Source organism: Tympanuchus pallidicinctus, unplaced genomic scaffold, assembly GCF_026119805.1.
Source record: "Tympanuchus pallidicinctus isolate F22 unplaced genomic scaffold, pur_lepc_1.0 scaffold2, whole genome shotgun sequence".
NCBI lineage: Eukaryota > Metazoa > Chordata > Aves > Galliformes > Phasianidae > Tympanuchus > Tympanuchus pallidicinctus.
Window position 1 is genome coordinate 26524554 of NW_026294721.1, and position 24651 is coordinate 26549204.

A 24651-nucleotide genomic window follows, 5' to 3' on the forward strand; every position below is an offset into this window, starting at 1 on the left:
TCACATCAAAATAGTGGTTTTGATACAGGAATTATCAGGTGACACATGCATATTTTACACTGAAGATGTACAAAAGGTTAGAATGGCCACCTCCAGTCTTTAAACCCAAAACCAAGTAGGATCCAAAAAGAAACATGCAGGAATCTGTTTAGAGTTTCTAGCTCATCTTAAATTTATGATCCCTGAACATTGTCCAGTACTCTAAAATATTGGAGACAGGACAAGGGGAAACAGCCAGAAACTGCAGCATAGGAAGTTCCACACAAATGTGCGCAGGAATTTCTTTATGGTGAGGGTGACGGAGCACTGGAACAGGCTGCCCAGGGAGGTTGTGGAGTCTTCTTCTCCAGAAATATTCAAGACCTGCCTGGACACCTACCTGTATGAACCTGCTTTGGCAGGGGGGTTGGACTCGATGATCTCTGGAGGTCCCTTCCAACACCTACAATTCTGTGATATTTAAAATTTAGAGGTGATAATGGTTTCTGTGTAATATTTCATGTTATTTGCCTCTCAGTGAGAGTTCTTCTAAGGGCATTCTCTACCATCTTTCCACCTTTTTCCTCTATTTGAATTCTTCTCTCATTCTTCCTTTTCCCTTTGCCTTTTTTCTCTCTTCTTTTTCCTCACCTTCATTTGGAGAACATGAAGAAGTGAGAGCAAAGCCAAGGAAGTAAGTTTTTCACTTCACTTTGCTTTAAAGCCAGAGAGATTTGTGGTCATCCTAATTTCCACCAGTAATGAGTTCAAAAATCCAAGTACTGATGCTGAGCAACCCATCTTCTGCTCTTATGGGCTTCACACAAAAGGCTGACAGTTTCATCAGTCCTAAGGAACACAGCTGTCAGGGCACAGTACTTTTGCAAAAAATACCAACAACCCCCAAACAACCAGACAAATAAAAATGTATTCTCCAGCATGTCTGCAGGTAATACCTAGGATAACTCTGATATAACATGTATTTAACTTGTATAGAAAGCAGTATGTGCTTTCTTAGCATGTTTATCCTGAAGTATGCGCAATAGAAATAAATGAGAATCTTTTTTTAAATAATGAAGTAAGCAGTTGTGAGCTGGAAGAAATACATATGTATATGGGCCAAATCCTTGACTAAGAAGATGCTATTTTTACATTCTCATTTCCTGACTGCAGCTGTACCTCCAAGCCAAAAGCAAAAAGCTTGGGGAAAAAAAAGAAAAAGGTCTAGAATTCAATTTTTAAATCCATGTTTAAGAGCCTAATAAAGAGCCATTTGGAGGATTTATTTTTAAATGCTTTAGATGGTGCAATTATTCTACTTTTGGACTCAGAGCATGGCTTTAGGCACCAAAATTTGGGTCTGAAAATTGAAAATATTTCTTAAAACACTTTTTTTTTTTTTTTTGGCAGTGAATGTCTTAGATATCTTTTGGATGCTTAAGACTGCATCAGAGCAGTTTGTTTTGTTTATCACTGAAAGAATAGGTAAGATTGATTTTTTTTCAAGTTCCTTGTGTTCATTGGCACATTAACAGCAAATAAATTTGCTGGGGAGCCATCTCCCAACCTAACCTTTACTCTCACACGATCTAAGCAAAATCCTTGATGTAATTCATTTTTCCTAACTCGTATTATTTCAAATAAATCATCACTCAGTGTTTTCAAGTCCATTTGTCTTTGATTAAATATTTCTGTTGTGTTTCACAACCAAAATTTTTAATGCCCAATTCCCAGTGACCCATCACTCACCATTTTGAACTATTATTTCCAGCCTCTGCATGGCAGTCACAGGCCCCAGCTGCTCAGCTGTAGAAAACATTTTGTCCTATAGCAGCAGCAGCTGCTGGCCGCTTGGCAGACTCTGCAGCCAGCTGCAGGGCTACGATGTGGTGGTGAAGCTGATACATGTATCACTCTTGCTCTTCAGCGCAAGACTCAGCACTTGTCTTCAGTTCAAGTCATCAATGTCAAAAAGCTATTAAGAAGATTTTTAATTGGTGCAACAAAAGCCTGGTCACTGTCAGGTCATCAAAATCTCGACACACAGACTGAGTCTCAAAGGCTCCCAAATTTCTTTGCTCAGTGGGCAGGCAAGCAGGCTGTCAGCCAAGCCAAAAAAATGTTAGTTTTGCACAGTCTTACACATGACCCATATATTTGTGACAGGATTTTCAATATGCCCCGAAGAGCTGTGATTCCTGCTATTCACTGCCACCTGGAGGAGTACAGGTTATGCTAGGAGAGCTTTGCTACCTCCAATTACAATTTAACTGCTCAGAGTGGCTTTCAGATTTCATTTGGCACCCTGGCAGAGAAATTAGGCTGGGAGCTAGGTTTCAGTACCAATAAAGATCTGTGTGCGTGTGTGTGTAAATCATGCTTTATTAAAGAAAAGCAGATCTGATATAAATAAAATATGACTCTCTTTTCCCAGTAAATTGTGTCCATAATACTTTATTACCTTTTATCATGCAGTGCTAACACAGTTGGATTCCACGATTTCATCATTTTTAAATGTATCATTTATTTTATTATTATAAATAATAATCATAAGATATGTAAAAAAACCACAACATTTTATAAACTCTGCTGTATTTCTGTTTACTTAGTCATTTTCAAATTCAAATAATTCTAGCAAGTGCTAAAGCTGTTCTATCTTTAGTTCCCTGACTATTCAGAATCCAATATCAAACCTCTCTTTACCAAATAATTGTGATAAATCTATAGTATCGTCTTGACTGATAATAGATATTCCAGTAAAAATACTTATCCAGTGTTCCACAGATACAGAAATTAGTAGGATAGATCTAATAAAAAAATCTCCTCCTATTCTTTCTAACACTTTGCCAATTAAATGTAATTTCTGTTCTAATGCTGTAAGGCTGTGTACACACTCCCAAAGTGCCTATTAAAGTGTATATTTACCTAGTAAATATTACTAAGTTCTGAGGGTAGTTTATAATTCAAATCATGGACTGGATACGCATTGATTCTTAGCAAGGTTTTCAAGTGAGATTTTAAACATATACTGTTAACAGTTTAGGTCTCTTATCAACAAACACAGTGCACTTGAAAGTGCAAATGCCTCCAGATGAGCATACTGGGAGACAGCTCCAATGGGATGTGCAACCATTTGGCAAAAGTCCATCTGAGGACTGCACACCTCTTTACATTAACGTTATTCATGGAACATCACGAAAAATCTCTCTTTGGAATCCCTCCAAATGCATAAGTTGCTGATGAGGAGAGAAAAGGAAATTCAGCTGGAGGCACACTAACAGCCTATAATTTTGCAATAATGGCCACCATCAAGCAAGTTTGCTCTGTGGTTTCTGCTGGGACATGCACCCACACATTGAGCAAGATCCAAATATGCTGCCACAAGCTTGTTCCGTCTTACTCACCCTTACACCCCTACCAACAGTCTATAAAGGACTTTATTTCCTGCTATATTTTACGTTCAAATTTTAACTGAAATCTTTAGAACCAACAGAACAGTTATAATCTCTCTCCCTTAGAAATAGATCCTTTTAATTCATTTTCCCCATCTAATTTCACACAAGATCATTCCTTCTTCATGCATCAAGTTATTCTGTATATTTTTCCTCATACTGTTCCATATTTTTCACTTTTTTCAAGAATTTTCTTATTATCTCCCTTATCACAGACTTTCTCTTCCTCCTTTCTGGAAAGGTCCCGAGTCTTTTTGTCTTCTGCTATAGGGTGCTTGCGTGTTTGTTTCATAGAATCACAGAATTAACAAAGTCGGAAAAGATGTCAAAATCATCTTGTTTGACTGTGTCATAAATTTTAAACTTATAGTTGGATTTACAACCCCTCTATTTTGCCTTTCCTACAGTTTTCCCTTTTCAATGCTTTCCCATACACATCTTCCTCCATATCCCTCACAGCTTTCCTTTCTTGTCACTGTGTGGCTTTGTTTAGGGGAACTACCTGCGCTTGCAATTTGCCATTAATAGCTGTGCCAGGAAGGGGGAGGCACTCAAGAGCTGTATTTAAGGTTAGTTGACTCACTTTCACACCCAGTAATAGTGTAAAGACTGTAGGAAAATGGATTGGATTTTGGATTGGGATTGGAGTTCTTTCCCAGCTCTGTTCCCTTGGAAACAATGTATTATTACACACTTTAAGTAAACTTTGTCCTGAATCATCACTGGAGTAGGTACACGGAGTACCTCCACACAAAGTTAAATACATGGTGTTGATTGGTTGGTTTTCTGGTGGGTAAGACTGGAGAGCAGAATATCTATGGCAAGAGAAATAGCATCTGTATCTTTCACTCAAGCCTGGCTTTGGGAGTAAAGGATTTCCATGAATAAGCACTAAGGAACCACAATTCCCCAGTCACCCCAGGCTGGATGTGAGGAAGCTCCCGATCACTGCCCTTCATTCACCAATAGAGAGACTAAACACCAGGCAGCGTTAAATATGAGAGGATGTGTGATTTTTCTTCTCCAGCAGGAAGTGCAATAATGGTAGGAGGGGAATAAAGATGAAAGTTTTCAACTTTTGAGAGAAAAGAAAGCATGTGCAAAGTGCTGTTACCTAAGTAGAAAATTGTTATCTAAAGCTAAATATAACAGAATACTAGTCTTTATTGTCCTCTGGAAAATTTCTAAGGGAATCCTTAGAGGCAGTTCTTCAGCTGACTCATTTTTCATCTTCATAGGTGGACTTTGCTAAAATATGGAGGCGAGGGACCATGGCCTGAAGTTTTCTGAACAGAAAACAAAGTATTAGTAAGATACTGCTGGTCAGAACAAATAAAGTGAGAAGCTAACAAATGTTACAGATAGCGCAGTGAGAAATTACCAGCTTCCACACAGCATTAAGGGAGAGGTTATGAGAAAAGCAGCTAATCTTCACATATCGTTACTGGGATATAAGGAAGATTTTTTTAAAGGAACACAGTCTTGTGTTGTCAGCAATACCTAGGTAAACATGCCAACAAAACCAACCAGTGTTATTGTATGGGAATTGCTGAGTCACAGCCAGAACCTCTGATCACCTGAGGCAAACAATGAGTCAGCCAGAGGAACACAGGTGAAGGCAATGCTGCTGGAAGGGGTGGAGCCAGGCTCCATCCCTCCTAGACCTATTTAAGAGCTGGCTACCAGAGGGGAAGGAACTTTTCTGGAGATTTGCTCTGCTGGAGTTGTGTAAGTGAGCCCAGGATAGGGGTAAGCTTTCTATCTATTTTCTTTTTGTTATTGTTATCTGCTTTGCCAAACTCTCTTGTTTATTTTGTAATGACAGCATCTTAATATTCATTGATTATATGGTTATCAAGGTGACTATTTAAGTTCTACTGGTAAACAGCACAAAGTAAGGCTAATATTACCTAGGGAACACCACCAGAAATACTGATTTTACAAATGTAGCAAACTCACTAGGAAAAATAGTGATTACAGCTGTATTTTTAATTGGATCTTGATGAAGGTATCTCGTGGAAAAAGAAGAGAAAGACAAAAGGACCTCTAATGTAGTACCGCATATGCGCACTTGTATAATACTTTGATTTTTGCCTAAGAGTATAATATGCTATATAGCTCTGTGTGTACTTACGTTGCATAAATGTAAAGTTAACTCATCTCTTCTTTACCTTGAAGTCATGCAGTTGGTATGGTGGTAGAGGAAGAATGAAAAATCTATGTGGAAGAGGTGTGCTCTGTAAAGATTTGAGAAAGCAAAGTTGTATTGAATTATATAGGTTTGATGGAATGTCTCCTCATAACAAGGCCTGTGGAATAGACAGTGATTTATAAAAAAAAAAAAATTCTAGTTTGCCAGCATCTATGAATTTACCCACTATAAATAGCTGGTATCTAGCACCACATCCTGGAAATAAGTTTTATATACATCTTCAAGTTTTATCAACTCAATTTGTATGTTACTAAGATATATCTGACTTATGGAAGGAGTGTTGGTTTTGCATTCTTACACTGAGAATTGGTACTTATCATTTTAAACATGAGTATCTTATAGGAAGTTTTTACTTTCTATTATGTTAGTTTCTCAATAAAGGCTAAAATTTGATACCTGTTTTTTAATGGCCTATCTACATTCTCAATGTTATAGCCATAAGAAATGTAAAATAAAAAATATTTGAGAAGGAGGTAGAAAAACTTTAAATATCTAACAATATACATACAGTTATCAAAATCAAAGAGAAATAGCAAATACATACAAACTTTACCTTTTCTCTATAGCAGTATTATAAAACTTACAGAGGTTTATCCTCATAATGTTTAAGACCTTAACACTTCGAGGCATGCCTGCTCACAAAAACATTGAGAAATTTTGATCACATCTGAATGCAAGCTAATCAAAATTCACTCTGTCTTACATATCCCTTAGTCTTGCCTGTATGTAAGATTCTAGGATAAGGAAACTGCAGTTACAAATTCTAACTCCTTTCATCTGGGGTGCAGTGGAAATGCTGATGAACTGGTTAATAACCATCTGTTAACTGGGGAATCCTTATCAGCTGCATTCACAGATTAAGCTTGATACAACACAGCTGGGGCTCAGTGTTGTAAGTCAGAAAGTTGTCTTTACTCACAAGGTTTGTTCGTACCCTTTTGAATTACGGTTAATTTTGGTTTCATGAAAGATAATCATGTTCATTTTGAGGAAAGTAGCAAAAAAAATCAGCTGTGTAGTTATTCCTAGTGATTCCAGTTTTCTTAAACTAGAACTTGCAACATCAAAGATTCTCTTTTTACTCTTGATACAGTATTAGTAAGAAAGTATGATTTCCCCCAGCAGTTTAGTCTAACTAAAGATGGAGCCATATATCAATTAACTGTTTATAAGCTTCAATGTCTTTCTATATCATGAATTCAGTCAATTTATAGAATTGTTGTGATCTTTTTATAGTGAGTTTGGCACCAGCCAAAGCTGTTGACTAGCAGCAGTTCTCTCTTGAGCAGAACTTAGCTCTGTGCACGTGGCTGTTTCAACCACTGTATCGCCTAGGTTTCACATGTGGCCTACTTGAGCCACAGTGAAGTCAGGAGAAAATGAAGATTCTCTAGTTGCAGTGTGCAATAACTCTGACCTTGATCAATCTGGTCTTCTAATTATTCCAGTTATTCAGTTGTCTGCAGAAGTCAGTCAGCTTCGACAAGCACTTCTGCACTGTTCAGAGGACTCGGCACCATTGGTTTACATAACATGAAAATCACCTAGTTTACCATAAGTTCTCTCACATCCATGACCATAGAAAATTTAAAAGTTTTTTTCTCTGTGAATCCAAAACTCAATATGTTATCTCACAAGTGTTTGTATTTCCTAAGCTTCTAACTGGCTTGATGTTAAAGCATAGTCTTTTCTCAGAAAAGTCCTTATTAAATAGAAATAAATTTGTCACTCTCTTGTTTCATTTTTTTAAACTGTTTTCTTTGTCATCAATAAAATAAAGCACACAGTTATTGAAGTAATTGAAGATGTGTGTATCTATATTTGAAGCAGAAGTAGATTCTGGGGAAATATACAAAATTATTTGCTGAACATATTCATGTGTCCTTGGTAACTCATTATTTTGCCTTTATACATGGAAATACATTCCTACATGTTCTTATATATGTGTTAAGAATACAAATGTGCTTGTTTTACACATGTTGTTACATCAATATTCACTGTTTCCTGGGATGACAAAAATAAAGCTTTTGAAACCTTTGATTAAATATGACAAAGATCACAACCACACAGAATTATCTGATATTGTCATTAGAAATACAGACTATGATTACAATTTATGGAACTGGATTCCAGAATAAAGTGTTAAGATAATACAGAAGGTCTACTTGAGAGTTACGACTATTTTTGAGAGTTACAGCTCTCAAAGAAGAAGCATCATATATAGGGATCACTTTGGTACTGCCTTTTGACCTTTTGTCTATGAATTATGCAAAAAAAGATGGTTAACTTTTCTATTACTTATTTTCTTAGCATGAGTTTGAAAGAAATGACACTATCTGTTTGAAGAATCTACATTTGCAATGGCTATGTTAGTGTTTGATCTAGGTGACTTGGATGTAATGCATTGGAAAAAGTAGACTACACTCACTTTTCAGACTTGAGAGCATGTTTCTGTAAACCACAAATAGAAATACAGCTAGTGATCTCATTCCATATGATATTCTCTTCACAGGGAAGAAGTGTTACAAAATGTAACACATTATTTATGACTGTCACTATCTGGTTGGAAAAAGCTCAGGGCTGGGATAAGAACAAATGATGAAGGTCAAGTATGAAATGCATTCCTTCTTAAAAATGCAGTAGAGAACTTGAACTTCATTTACTAAAGATCATGGGTCACTTACTCTGTCTGCTATGGGCACAGATATCCAATGTAAGTCTATGCGATTGCCTTGAAAGGGATGCAAATAGAATCTGCCTTTTATCTAAAGATAGTGCTCCTTAATTTGCAATAATGTAGAATTAATTCAAACAATGAAAACACATAAACAAGCAAACCAACCTTGAAAAAAATCTATTTCATTTTCTGTCAAAGTTATTCATGTCAGTATCACCTAGGATACCCTGGATGGATACATCTGCTCATGTAGTTCTGTCTCAGACCAGGTGAGAAATGCTACAGGCTATGATTCTCATAGCTATTCTCTCTTGTGGTGTTTTTTTTTTTTTTTTTCAACTCATCATTCAGTCAGAGCTTCGGGTTTACAGGAAGAAGCTGACAGCACATTGTAGAATATTAGAGTGTCTTTGGTTGGAAGGAATCTCAAGTATCATCAAGCTCCAACCCCCATGCGAAATGCAGGGGCACCAACTTCCATATCTAATACTAGACCAGGCTGCCCAGGGCCCCATCCTACGTGGCCTTGAATGCCTGTAGGGATAGACCATTCACAACCTCTTTGGGCAGCATGTTCCAGCACCTCTCCACTCTCTCTGTAAAGAATTTCCCCCTGATGTCCAACCTAAATTTTCACTCCTTCAACTTAAAACTGTTTTCCCTTGTCCTGCTGTTATCTACCCTTTCAAGGAGTTGATTCCCCTCCCGTTTGTAGGTTCCCTTCAGGTAGTGGAAGGCTGCAATTAGGTCACTCTACAGCCTTCTTTTCTCCAGGCTGAACAAGCCCAGCTCCCTCAGCCTGTCCTCGCAGGAGAGGAGCTCCAGTCCCCTGATTGTCTTCTTATCTGGACCCTTTCCAACAGCTCTGTCTTTCTTGTATTGGGGCCCAAGACCTAGATACAGTACTCCAGATGGGGCCTCCCAAGAGCAGAATAGAGGGGCACAATCACCTCCGTGTCCCTGCTTGTCACCCTCTTCTGATGGAGGGGCTTCAATGTAGAGTATATACTCAAAGTTTTGCTATCATGCTAACATTTCCTTATTTTTTTTCCTATAGAAAGACTCCTTGCAGTGGTAAGTGGTAACTATGGGAGGACTTTATTTCTTTTAGTACCAGAATAGTGTGCAGTACTTTAAGACCTCTGTCTCATTATCTGCTTGCGCAATGTGAGCTTCTGAAGGCAAATAACTGCAAACAGCAAAATGTTTCTTTCTGTCTCCCCTTATTAGAGTGAGAGGCAACACAGTTTCAAGGCGATTAGTTGGGGCTGGGCTTCCATGTGTTCAGGCTTCTATCTGCTATTTGTTACTATCAGAGTTCAGACATGTGAATCACTGCATAAATAGTCAATTTTTCTAAAAAATATAATTTTCCTCAGTTCATGTAGGAAAAAGTAATATCCTAATATTTTTCAGATGAAGAACAGAAACAACATTTTCTTAATAAGCTACCTAGAGTCCATGAAGACTTAGTTTAAAACTTCAGTTTGCTTTGGAGCTCTTGTCTTTATTTCAAAAAAAAATTAATAAGTTGACCTGGTAACATGATGATTATTATAAAAACAGAAATAATATGTCAAAAATATCAATTTAACCAATATATTAGTTCAACAGTAACTAATGTAATGAAGCATAGTAAACATCAAATAGGTCTGAATATGTGTTTGAAGCATTTTTATTGTATCTTTTTCCAAATACACTCTTTTATTTTGATATTTTCTGTTCTAATATTATACCTGTAAGAACTAAAAATATTTAATTTCTTACAATCCTCATGTTGATATGAGAAATCTATTTAGTGCTTGATAATAATATCTTATAACTCAATGAGCTAACGTGTGTTTTAAAAGAATTTCCATGTACTTTAGCCTTAAAATTTTCAGACAGCAAAGAATGCCAATAGCATCCTGTCTTGTATTGGAAATGATGTTGCTAGCAAGAGCAGAGAGGTGATAGTTCCTCTGTATTCAGCTCTGCTGAGGATGTATCTTGAGAATTATGTGCAGTTTTGCATCTCTGACTATGAGAAAGTCATCAAGGTTCTGGAGTGTGTTCAGAAAAGGGCAAAAAAGCTGTCTGAAACACAAGTCTTATGAGGAGAGGCTGAGGGAACTGAGATTGCTCAGTCTGGGAGAAGAGGAGGCTCAGGGGAGACTATATTGCTCCCTACCTGAAAGGAGGTTGTAGCATGCTGGGGGTTGTTCTCTTCTTCTGCAATTAGCAAAAGGATTGGAGGGAATGATCTCAAGTTGCACCAGGGGAGGGTCAGATTGGATGTTTGGAAAAAGGGGTCAGTTGCTGGAATAAGCTACCAAGGGAGATAGTTGCATCACCAACACCGGAGATGTCCAAGAAATGTTTAAATATTGCACTGAGGGACATGGTTTAGTGGGGCAATATTAGTGGTAGGAGGATGGTTGGATTAGATGATCTTGTAACTTTTTTCCAACCTTGGTGATTCTATCATTTTTGTCAGTACATTCCTCCACAAATTCAATTACAAAAAATGTAAGTGTATAGAGAGAAAATACATAAATTAAGTCAATGTAATAGGACAAAAAAGGAAAATTGCAGATATCAAAACTGCAATCTAAGCATCTCCTCGTTCCTCAGCTACAGACTAGGACTTGTTAATTGCATAACAGCCGAAGTACTGCATGTACATAAAAGTGTAACTAACTGAGGTAAGTAAACCTACCTATCATGGAACTTACTACAAGAACAGAATTAGTGCTATCTATAAAATGTTCAGTCTTCTAGCTTTTGTAAGAGAATGACTTTTTTTTTCAGTCTTTACAGATGTTAGAGATTTTATAATCAGAATCTAAAGAAATAGAGTTCAAGTTGTAAGCATAACAAACTGCTAATTGATAGAGAAGCGCAAAGACTAGGGAAAAAAAATGGTGGAAAGCACTCTCAAGGAATTACCTGTCTAAAGCAAAAAGGTAGAGCTTTGGAAAAATAGGAGTTCTTGAAGGTTCTTAATATTTGGAAGAACTTGGTATATCCTGAAAAAAAAAAATAAAAAATTTAGAAAGCTTTTATTGAAGTCAGTGAAATATTTTGATTTTCATATAAGAATGTCAAAATGCCACTGTTCACATTTCGTAACATTTTTTCATATAAAGTATCAAAATATTTAGCTGAAAAGAACATTTCTAACATTAAAGTGTTATTTAAATGTTATCTACATAACATAATAATTTAAATGTTATCTAAATGTTATTTAGAGAAAGTAACATATCTTTGTCAGAGAAATGATGGGGTTAAAAAAAACAGGAATAGATATAGAGAAGCATCTGTAACCTGGAAAAATCTGAGTATTGTTGAGTTCTGCAGAATATATAACTGTTCTAAATAATTTACACTAATCTCTTAGAAGAACATAAATGATACGTTGCGTTGAGACAGGCTTTGACAATCAAACTGTGTGAATCATATGTTCTGGAGGTTTATGCATACTAATAACCATGGTTTTCATATACCACTGTTCTGCAATGCATAGTAATATCAAGCTTTTTTTCAAAAGCTTTTCTCAAAAATGTATTTTGCATTCCAACACCAACAGCCATAAAACTGATGCTCTCTTGAGTGAATTGTTATTAATTGTGTGATCAGTGAACAGTACCGAGTTTAGGTTTCCAAACAAATTTTTACTCTTAAGCGTAAATATATGGGTACCATTCATGTAAAAGACAAAGAAAACTCATTTCTCAAGAACTGACACATGTTATTAGGCACAGAGAAATTACCATGATAGCTAGCATTATCTTACACAGGGGAAGCATTTAACCTTGTCTACTCATAATAACCTTGTCATGAGATCCTGATACATCCATTCAGAAATGGGCACACCTCAGTCTGTTATTCTGAGAGAAAAAGAAAGCGGGCTTCATGAGAGGAAATTTTTTTTTAAAAAAACTCTTTTTACTTCTTTTTCTTCCATTCAAAATTGTTGATTTAGTACTGGGATATTAAAATCAATTCCCTAGTTATTTAGTAAGCTATTTAATTAAAGTCATATTTAGCCTTTGGCATTAGGTTACTGCTGATGTTTAGAATCCTGCTATGGACTGTATGTTGTTATATATTAATTTTATAATACAAGATAATTACCTCTTTTACTAAATGTACCTGAAGGTCAGTATTTTACCTACTTTTTTGTCATTCTCTAGTCCTGTTCTTTTCTTAGAATGGCAACTAAGAAAGAGAAAAATAAAAGTATTCTGATTTCTAGGCAGAAAATGAGATCAAATTACTGTTCTGTCATTCATCTGCATTGTTAATTGCTAATAAGCATGTACTTGATCTATCGGCCTTCGTTCAGGTTACGTGAAGGAGTAATTAAACATTTATCTACAACTACATGAAGAGAGGTTGTGGCGAGGTGGGGGTTGGCCACTTCTCCCATGTAAGTAGTGGTAGGACTAGAGGAAATGGCCTCAAGTTGTGCAGGGGAGATCCAGGTTGGATATTAGGAAAAATTTCTTCTCCAAAAAAGTGGTCAGATGCTGGAACAGGCTACCCATGGAGATGGTGGGGTTGCTGTCCCTGGAGGTGTTCAAGAAATCTTTTGATGTTGCACTGAGGGACATGGTTTATTGGGAAACATTGGTGATAGGCTGATTTGAAGATGGCTGAAATAATAGAAACTACCATTAGAGGCACTGATCTTTGTAAGGCTGCTGGAGAAAGAGCTCTGGGAATAATAATTAAAAAAAACAACATTTTTCTGGAATAGATAATAAATGCTATGGCAAAGGAATTGTCAAGTTGTATGCAAAGTCTCAAGGGTGAAAGACTGAAAAGCATGAAAAAATGAATTTAACTAGAGGAAGCAATAATGAGAAAACCTTTTTTATTAGATATCTGACTAAAAAGCTGGTGTGAACTTCTGAAAAATGAAAACTGTCTTCCGTTGTTTATTCCATCTCTGTGCGGGGACATAGGAAATATTTTCTTTAAAATAGTCTGTGCCCAGAATGCGTTCCTGACAATGCAAATAATCTTCTCCTCTGGTCTGAAACAGATCTTAAATGTTAGCTAATCAATTAGCTGTATAGGCAGCTATTTTATGCTTGTCAAGGGAAAGTGTTCTCTTGCCTAATACCGTATCACGTCAGATAGTGACAGATGATTATCTCAGAGTTTCCAAGTAGCAATCTTAATTGACTCTACAAAAAGAAATGTTACTTCAAACCTCTTTTAGAGATTCTATTATCCACTGTTTTACACACACTCTAAAATTTCACACCAGGTGGGTTTCAGTGGCAGAAAGGTCATCACATCAGTTTGAAAGGGAATAGGACACAAAAAAGTCAGTTGACTTTCTGAATTGAAGTTGATGCAATTCTTATTTCAAGTGGCTTATGTCACATTGGAAGAGAGAAGTGAGCCAAGCTGTATATTAGAGCTTGAAGCAAGAAGACTTAAAATAATAATAATAAATTCTGAATGTGACTTGTAAGCTCATGATAATTCTAAGTTAAATGTGCTCTCTGAACTACAAAGGTCACAGGGTAGGACCAGACTTCTAAGAAACAAATAAGAAATTTCTGACCAGCTATGGTTTTAGTATTTAATGTCATTTTAAATTTCTGTAGCAAAGATGGCAGTGCTTTCATGATGCATCACCTAATATAAGCTATTCCTTTTAGGAAGTCTTGTTTGCATTTATCAGTGTGTAATTTGGATTTTTTTTTTTTTAATCAACAAGATGGGTACAAGATAGATTGCTTTTCAGATTAAATGTTTTTAGTATTTTCATTAAAAATCTGTATGATACATAAACTTTTTTCTTTTTATGAACTGAAAACGTAATCCTTGAGTTTGGTCGTGTTAGTTCTTAGAAATCTCAGTTGAATGATGGAGCATTATTCCCATGAGTATGGCTTTGTTCTGTTTTCATAAGATTGAAAACATAATTAAGAACACACTGTATCCATTGTGGTATTTTTTCCCCCCTACATCCAATTTTACATTTTATTTTTGTTAAAAATGTCTTCCATTAATATCTTTAGTAATTGATTTTGTACACATAGCTGTATACATTAATTTAAACATTTCTTGCAGCCACCTTCTGGTGAGATGCAGCATCTCACCCATTAGACACAAACTTTAAGGAATATAAATGAGACTGTAGGAAAGCAATGAAAAGTAAAATGCAGAGGTTAACAAAACAACATTCTGCTTCAAAAATTTGCCTGAACGTAATTTTCCTTACCAAAGTAAATCTTTAAATGACTGGACCTGTTAATAGTGCTTAAGTGAACCGCTGAAATATGAGAACTGAGAATATTTATTCTATCTACAACTGTATGTTTCATTAAAAAAAAATTATGGCATTTTCTTCTAAGCACTACTTGGCTGACTTTTTATTGATATTGCTCTTCTTCCTTATTTGTTTGTGATGCCAATGCAAATCAGTTTTTATTTTTCTATCAGAGATATTTTAAAATTCCACATATAAAATTTCAAATACAAAACCCTTGATTTTCATTTGTTTATGAAAAGGGAGCCACAGAATGTACAGTGATCCACAGCCTCCTCTTTGTCTTGTGTATTTTAATAAGTATTGTAATCAGAGTAGAAAACTTCTGTTTCTGTTTATTTAAAATCTTTCAATTTGATGAATTGAGTGAGTACTCTTCTATAGTACTTAGTATTTTCCTCTGTTTTTAATTATGCAAATATTGGACTCCATTCTACTGTACTTTCTGTGTATCAATACACCCTCAAGTGGTTCCGGTTTTTGAGAAGTGTTATTGATTTCTGTAAACTATTTGAAAATACAAGGTTACTCTCAAGCTCAGGTACCTGTAGAAACTGTCCTTTAGAGGAAGCAGCATAACTCAAGGCCAACTCCTACGCTGTTCCTGTAATTAAATTCTACACATAATTTATAATATACTGTCCAATCTAGTCTATTAGCTTTTCTAGTATATGTAGATTAAATATATAGCATATCAGAGCATAACTCAGATGGGAAGAGCCTAGTGGAAGTCTATAGTCTGTTATTCTTCTCCACCTAAGGTCAGCTATGAGATCACACTTGACTTCTCAAGACTTTACCCAACTGATTCTTAAAACCAACAAGAACTTTCCTGCTCAACCTCTCTGGATGATATGTTAGACTTTCCTTGTGGCGAAAAAGTTTCTAATTACATGTAGTCTGAACATCTAATTTCAGTATATTTCCACTGTCATTTATCTATGCATCAACATGGATCCTCATCCATCCTCATTCCATCTTCTCAGTGCCTTTTTTGTAGGTCCTAGTAGGCTGTTTTTAAATTCCCCTCAAAAAAAACTTATCCAGACTGAACCAGTCCTATAGTCTCTGTGCAGTGTAAATGACCCAGCTACCAACCAGCTTAGTAGTTCTACCCTGGACTGCCATTTTACATATTCCTTCTGTATTGGTTCTAATAAGCACTGTATAGAGAGGGATAACCCTTTTTCCTCAAAGATTGGCTGTGCCCCTGTTAATGCATTCCAAGAAGCTGATCCTGATTTTATTCTGTTACCTGGACACTGTTGGCTTCAGGTTCAGCTCTTACCCACTAGGGGGATCTTTGCTTTTTCTTCTACAGAGTTCTGCAGTCCCCAGTTTGTAGAACTAGAGGAAGCTGTTTCTTTACTGTTCAAGATTTTGCCTTATTCTAGTTGAATTTTGTACAAGTCCTTTCAGCCCAATTCCTTCAGCCCGTCTAGGTCCTCAAATGGCAGCCCTGCACATGAGCAAATCAACTGTTTCCTTTAATGTCATGTCAAATGTATATCACTGAGTAGAGGTGTGTGTGTGTATATATATATATATATATATGTACTTCTATACATACTGGCTTGTCTATCGGGCTTAATAGCCTGTGCACAGTATTTAAAAAAAATAATTGGACGTTAGTTATATTATCCTAATTACTCTTGCATCATGTATCCATCATCTTATGTTTTCTCTGCCACAAATACTAATTTGATGCCAATCAGATATTTTTAGCATCTGTGCTTTACTAACACCTTAAGTCCATTTCCATATACCCATGAGTATACTGATCTTTTTTTTCTAATCTGATTAAGATATGTTTAAGTAGCTGTTGGGATGTAAGGGATGCTAAATCAAACTAGAATTTGAAGTGAATAAGAACCATGCTTTCAAAATTCACTTGCAAGTTCAACTTCATTAGTAGTTTTCTCTAAACATTTGGTTTTTCTTCCTCATCTTGTACAAAATTTTATTTTGAAAAATGTTGGCATTTTCAGAGTTGGAACAATAATTAACTCATCAAAAACAAACAAACAAACAAAAAAAACAGTGAAATTCTACAGCTATGAAACAACAAAGCATTGATGACTAGGAGGGTGTTTATATTGAAACTTTTTCAACACATTCCCAAGTTGAATTTCTGGGAGAGTCCTGAACCATGTACTGCCTTGTAGAAGGCAAACCACAGGTTCACATTTTTCTCTTCCTTCAATGCACACTGCTATAGATCTTGATTTAAACTTCTGTCAGCAAAGCTGAGATTCCCACATTAGCTTAACAACGGTATCCTGATTTACGGAAACATAGTCTGTCCTCAAATGCTTTAGAACTTTTCAAGAACCCCAGTATATTTGCTGTATGCAACGGTTTAAAGTCATCCTCCAGTCTTTAGATTCATGTAAATAATTACATTTATCTGTTTTTTATTGTCTACAATCATATTTCTCATTCTTGAATTTCTGGTTATCCTTTCCTATCTGCTGCAATTAGAAGAAATGAAAATATTTCCAGCTAGATGCTATAGAGTTGGAATTCCACTTGATTACTGCAAAGTTGTCTGAAGGGTTTTTATCATCAGCAGATAACCTGGATTTTCAGTGATTCTATACTGCATTTTCTTCCATTATGGAACTACTTATTTTTTCTTGCTATCCTTGAACAACTCCAAGTACAAGACAGAATGATAAATTTGTCTCCCCCATTCTCTTTCCCTTAGCCAGACTGTCAAATCTCAGTTCATGTCCCCTATCCTGCAGTTTTTGACTTTGTATAACCCAGAAGAAAAGGAAGAGGAGGAAGGGGACAGAGACTTACTTTGGACATGGAGTCACTACGTAGAAAACAAAGCTTCAATCAGATATAAAGTTAAGAACGAAGAAAAATTATGTTAATGACCATGAGGCATTACTAATAAATGAGCACAACATTTTGAGAATGTGTTACTAATAGGGACAGGCCTTCCAACATATACCAGAAGCTTAATATTTTGATTTTAGTAGCTATTGACCATAGGGATGTTGCTCCTGTTACAGAGATCACAGAGGTTATTTGCTGGCAGGCTCAATAGTAGTTTGATGATGAATATGATCAAGTCATTCAAGTTCTGAGCAGTGTGGATGATATACAATGCATGTTATGTACGGATTGTAGCAATTAGAAAATCAGCTTTTAATACAGATCAGAAGGCTGTGCATGTAGATCAGTACAGAGCCATTTCATGTTCTGGTAGAAGCTTATATTTAATGCCTTAATTTATCATAGCTTTTATGGAAAATGCCATGGTTCCTCCTTAGAGAAGATTAAAAATTCCTTAACAGCGTGCATATATTTTGTTGATATTACTATATTATTTAATAAAAACAGCACACGATATTTGAAGAATATAGGATCAGCATGTCAAAAGCAGGAATTAAAAATTCTGAAAACTAATTTTTGCCTGGATTTCAGAGAAGAGTTAAATGCTGCTGAAGAAGAAAGAGCTACAGAATTACAGTTATTTTCAGATACTCCATTCTGCATTTAAAATGTACATCCAGCTACTTCAATTTTTACCCCCTTCCCACATCTCTGTACTTACGTTGAATTCTCCACTACTTAACAAAATTTTGATTTTTAAAAAAGCTTTCTTCATTTTATTCTGAATATCTCATGGATTTTTTCAAAAGTTTTTGTTGTTGCTGTTGTTTTTTAATGAAGCTGCAGTTTCTGGAAGACTTGATTTGAATTAGCAAATTCAAAATCCTTTTCCTTATGCTTCAGTTTTTTTCTTCATGACTTCACTCTTTGTGCTTGATCAGTCTATCAACCATCATAGATATTTTTAGACAGCTAGTATCTAGGTAGTTTATTGCTAATAAAGGTATTAGAGACTACTCTAAAATAATGCTGCAAAAATAAATATTCATACAGCAAAGATACAAGTAGTCCTGCAAAGAGCTAGTCATTCCTGGTCTCGCACTCTGCCCACCTGCAGGACAAACAGCTCCACAATGAAATGAAGTAGGAAGGGTCAGGCATAGTTTCACTTCTTATGGCACTTTTGTAATAATAGAGATAACTAGCATTTTACCTCTGTGGATCGGTATATGCGGAAATTGGTAAAAGCTAGAGCAGATATTGGGGAATATGTAGAGAAAAGAACCTAGTCTTACTACAGAATAGCATTGTGAAGTTGGTCAATGAGGATGAGAGACAACCTCATTTTCTCCCATGTACTGTGTTCAGTCTAGCTGAAATCTTTTGACTCATTCTACTTGTATGAGAGCTCTTCCTCACTCATATGGAACACTCATTCCCTTACTGAGAAAGTACAGCTAAAGAACGTATGCTATGTATGCACAGTGCTGTGGTAGCTCCAGAAGGGATAATAAATGTTGAACTACATGGGGAAACTCTCCCAAGTGATTATTACCACCAGTTTTTCCATTCAAAGTGGTAAAAAGTGGTATTCGTGATTTGTCATCAAAGAAGCTGCCTGCCTCAAACAACGTTAAGCCTATTCCTTCCTTTCCCTTCCTTGATTCTAGTTCCAAAACTTCATGAAAATATTTTTGACAAAGCACACCTCATATAATGTGGGATTACTTTCATTTTTAGTACTTACATTTTAGTACTTCACAAGAGCAGTGCCACCCATCCTCCTCAAATAAACTAACTGCTCTTAGGTGCTACTCTGGTAGTGCTGGACAAGTTTCTTTTCTAAACTTGAGGCTGCTACTGCTTTACATCTCCATTTTTCCACTGTACATAAGTGATTAAATGGAAAAAGGCATTGTGAGTTTCAGGTGATATCAATGTGTAATTGATATCTGATAAAATATCACTAACAGCCAAAAAGAACATAATCTGTTGGCTCTTTTTGATTGGGAAAACCCTGCTGCTGCTTCCTATACATTTTTTCTCATCAGAGGTGCAGCCAAAGAGTTGCTATTCAAGTATAAAATCAGACCTGCAAAACCCTCAGTCACAGTGTGAGCATGAGGTCAGGAGGCACTGAAGCACCTTAGAACACCATTGATGCATCCAGCGAAAAATCACAAGAAAGATAACATCTTACAGGAATAGCATGCCACATGCCACACCAAGTTACATTTTGACAACAGACCATTCAAAAAATAATTAAATTGATTCAAACAATTTAAGGTAAATGTCACTGTCATTTCCTTGAAGGTTTTTGAATTCTCTGATATTTCACTAGCAGTTACCTTATAGATTGAAACAGGGAAAAAAAGATATTTCTTTTTCTGCTCTTATTTGATTTTCTAGCTTTGTATGAAGTTGTTATTGAATTGAATAAGTTGAAACTTAATGAAAGAATACATTCTTCCTGCAGAAGAAAAAATGTATGTAAAAAGATTAATATTTCAATAATATAACTCCAAATGCTGCGCTAGAACTTTCTTCTACTTCATTATTAGCATTTAGAAAAACATATTTACTGTTCTTTTTTTCATTAAACAAAAGTTAAATTAATGTAAATTCATACTATTTTTTCCTGAGTTTTTCTGCTTTATATTATTATTATTATTATTATTATTGGTAGTAGTAGAGATAGTAGTAGTAGTAGTAGTTTGGTTTCTATGTTGTTTGTTTGGATTCTGTACTTCCATATCCCTGTCTCCCAGTCTGTTACATAATGAAGTATTGCTGGAGCTAACTTTGACTTTTATAAACTAACATTCTTTAAAACACAATTTGAATGTTTTCAAGCCTTGTGTGAAGATGGCTGAATTAATGGCATATCAATTTTTTTCTGTCTTTCTATGGGCTCCATGTAGTGTCCACATGTCTCAATGGGAGACTTAGCTATCCTTTAACTACGGGGTGGGCATTTTCAGTTCAGAGTGCCCAACATGAATGTGAAAGCTGTGTTTCAGTACCACAGAGTGATATTTACTTGCCACAAATAATTTTCTGAGGGGTTGTCTGAGCCTGTGTGGGATCTGAGGCTGGAAGCTCTGCTGGAATAATACAGATGCCTCCAATCTAAAAGGAAAAGAGACCAGTGTTGTATTTCCCATAATTTTTAAATGGAAATCGTTGTCTTGGAGTCAAAAAGTATGGTAACAACTAACAGAGTGAAAAGCTTTGTCCTATGCTTTGTCTTGCTCTCTGACCTTGCTTTATTTCTCATTATGAATGTAACTACCTCGAAGCAAGTGCGTGCTCTGAAGTAATGTTCTTTAATAACAGTGTTATGTACAGAAAAGGACATAAAGGACAGAAAAAGCTGTCAATGATTTCCTGATTTCTGCACTCCTTGCTTGCATAAGTTTACTGACTTCTTATGTATTGACCTATCTACTTAAGCCTGCAACCCTGGACCAGCTGCTGCCACTTCCCTATAGTGGTACTCAGTGCCCCTCTTTTGAATTCTCATGGACATACATCTGCCTCATTCTGTGAACAGAATATTTCTTTTCTTTCTGTTTTGTGTAGATACTTTCTAGATTTGGGATGGGTTTTTAACATTAGTGATCTACACCAGTGTAGGAAGTCCTACTTCTCATCACATCTTACATGCCAGTAAAAATGTTTCAAAAGATAAGTACAGAGTTTGAGAACTGGCTGGCTGGGACTCAGCTTCAAGTGCTCAAAGTGTGCGCAAAAATCATACAATGATCTCCTTGATCAGATGTGGGTATTGGCCACTTTGTGCCTTGTCAAATGTCTGCCAGAAGTTCCAATTTACTAGTGCTTGTTCTCTAGAGTTCATCTAATTAACTGTTACCTGTTGTGATGTCACAGTGCAAAACATCTTACAATATTTTTGCTGCTATTCCTAAGCTGTCTAACATCTAGTTCTGTACTTGCCTGAAGATAAAGGCATATGTGACAAATAATCCATATACATACTTGTTTTTGTAGGGGAGGTTACACTAAATGCACCTGAGACATGCATAAACTATGACCTATACAATTCTCTGTGAATACACTCTAATCTCAGGATAGTTACACAGGTTACCTGCTTTTGCTTATATAAAAGGCACTGTATTTTGTGCTTTTTCACCCTTTCTAGTTTGCAGAAAGCATGTAGAACAGTTTACCGTTTGCTCTGCTCTCAATGAAGAGTTAACAATCACCTGTACACATTTATTTTACTTAGAGGTTTAAATCACCTCTAAACAACAATTGCGGAGGAAGATAATAAAATAAAGCAGGTAAAAACACAAACAATGAGTACAAAGGTTAATATATATATATATAAATAAAGATATATAGAGATATAAAGAATATATATATATATATTCTTTTTTTTCTATGCAGAAAGGAGAAAAGTTCACTCTGCAGAAAAGTCTTGGAAGACTACCAAGAAGTGAAAAGTTTTAAAGCCCTGCACACGTCTTTAGCAAAGATATAAACACAACTTTGTAATACTGGGAGACCTTGACATGTCAGGAGGAAAAACACTCATTTTTCCTTGCTCTCTGATAGTAATAGACTCTACAAAATGTATACAAGCCCTTTTAGCAATTGGCAATGAGAAAGAAGAATAGGAGAGGAATAGGTGCCTGCTAGTGACAACTGGGAAAAGTCTCTGATGTGCTAGAAGCAAAGATACGTTATTTAGGATTCTCCGTTAGATAAAAACAGCATGATTCATAACACTGCTACAGAGAGCTGTAGTTGCAATGAAACAAATTATTTTACTCATCCACTTTGAAAGATGAGTGTATATTTTTATGTATTTGTGTTGTTTCAACTACATCTTGTGTTGTTTCAACTACATCCTGTTTTGTTCTTTTTTTCTTTGCAAGCAATACTTTCAAATTAGTTTTATATTAGCATGCTCTTAATCTAACTGGTGGAAATTAAATATATTTTAAAACTAGATTTCCACCTCTAAACTTTTCTCTATTTTCCTACTTGTTTTTGGTTTTTTTTGTGTGTGTGTTTAGGGGGACAAGAGGAGAGGGGGGGAGGGTTGTGTGTATGTATGTGTGTGTGACCAATAGCTACTTTTCCTAATTACATCCTTATTCATACCTCCACCTTTGCACCCAGCAGCAATTAAGAATGCTTGGAGAGAACATTCATAAGACATGGTGAGCATGACTGAATTACTAATGCAACAGAGATTGTATGCAGAATGAGGCAGGTAGATGTAAGTATAAGAAAGAATAACCAGGGGAAGTCTTAAAGGCCTAACCTTACATTCATAGTGTGTATCTTATGGCAGAGGAACAACAACAAGATGTCTCTTTATAATACCTCTAGTAGTTCTGTAGGTGTCTTGTATGGCTTTATAAAAAGATGTTCTAGATACAGTACACCATAGTATGAAGGCAGAGAAACACTGAATTTCAAATGAGCCATGCAAGTCTGTGACAGCTTTTCTCATTTTAAAGGAAATGAAGGACTGTCAGAAGTAGTTGCCTGCTTGATCCATATGATTTCCAGCTGAGCTTGTGAAGTTTAAAGTTTCTAGGAAGATAGTAAATGACTACAGACTTGAAATTATTCTTAATGTTTAGTCTTTCAAGATATATGCTAGATGTTTGCTAAGTAAATTTCTTTGCATCATTTTACTCTCTCATGTGCAGATGTTAGAAATTGCAGTTTATTACTTCGATTTTTCATTTTTCATCCATTTGTATAATTCTTATATCACTGAAATGTTTCCATCCTTATAATGTTAAAAACTAGATATTTAAGCACAGTAAACGTTGCCCCGCAATGTAATTATTTTGTCATTACTATGTATTTTGTTTACTTAGACTTTGAAGAAATGCGTTCATACTTCTATCTTCAATCTTTGTTTATGCAGCTCCATTAAGTGTTGACATTCACTTATTCCTGGCTCATTTATGCTGTCCTCTGACACCGACAGAGCCAGCTACTATAGTTTTGCTTCTAAAAAAAAAACCAGATTATTTTGATGGTATGTAACATCCCATAGAAAGAATCTGGACATGTGCACACAGACACAACTGCATCCATATGCTTACTCATTTGATTAAACAGTGTACTTGCTCACGTCACAGGATCTTCAACTTCAGAATCCAATGTGCCAAGTTGTTAAACACTGGTAATATCTACTCAGATTCTCTACTACGAAATTATTCTAAAGTTGAGTCAAGAGTTCACATTTTAAGATTAATATAGAACAGGTAAAAATACAAATTCTTACATTTTTATTTCCTCTCTGGTGTACATTAGTGCAGCAATTTTTCAAGCAAAAAATTGCATTTATTTCAGTAATGTCTCTGAATATGAGCTTCTTTTCAATATTCGTATGAACTTTCAAAAACTGCTAGAAAATGTATGTAGAGCAACTTAAATAAAAAAACAAACAAACAAACAAACAACAAAAAAAAAAAAAAAACCAAACCTAACACAAACTCAAAAAATCAAATTTATTGTGTATACTCTTTCCAAGTTCTGACAGGTCTGAGAAGAGCTGTATTTTAATTATTTATTGATCTTGTGTGTCCCAGAATATACCATAATTAATGATTTTGATATAAGAGGAAAATATTTAATAAAGGTAACAGTTATTAAACAATTAACAGAAAAACAGCCAATAATAATGCTGCAGAATAGAAAGGTGAAAAAAGAAAGAGTCCCTATGAAGGAGCATTTTTGTGAAAGGGCAGGTGGACAACTGTGAAATTGTTTTAGATTCTTGCCTTATTATTCATGATTACAGAACTGTAACTGTTGTTCTGGCTTTCCCATTAATGCAACTCTCAAGAGAAGTCTCTTTCACATTTTCTTTCTATATTTCTTTCTTTCTGTATTCCTTTCACCAAGTTTTAATAATTTGGACAGGAAATTGAAAATAGGTGGAGATGTACATGAATACTGCATACCAACAGTCCCACTATTTCAGCGCAGTCTGCATATTTTAATGTGTTGGTGTGTATCATCAGTCCTAGTGAAATTTCTTAGTGAATCCATAATCCATTTTTCATAGCTTCTGGATTTCTCTATTCATGTTATAATAGTGTCTAGCTGCCCTGAGACAAGACTGCTAAACTTCTCTAATTAAATACAAATATATTCCACTCCTGGAAGGTTACAAATAAACACAAATAGAATATACAGGCAAATAGCAAACAAAAGGAAG

General features: G+C 35.6%; 1 long non-coding RNA gene across 1 annotated transcript in view; it reads left to right on the forward strand.

The window, feature by feature from the left end:
- Nucleotides 1–24651, forward strand: part of LOC128080325 (uncharacterized) — a 987521-nt gene that overhangs the window by 559641 nt on the left and 403229 nt on the right. The gene's annotated exons all lie outside the window — the stretch shown is intronic.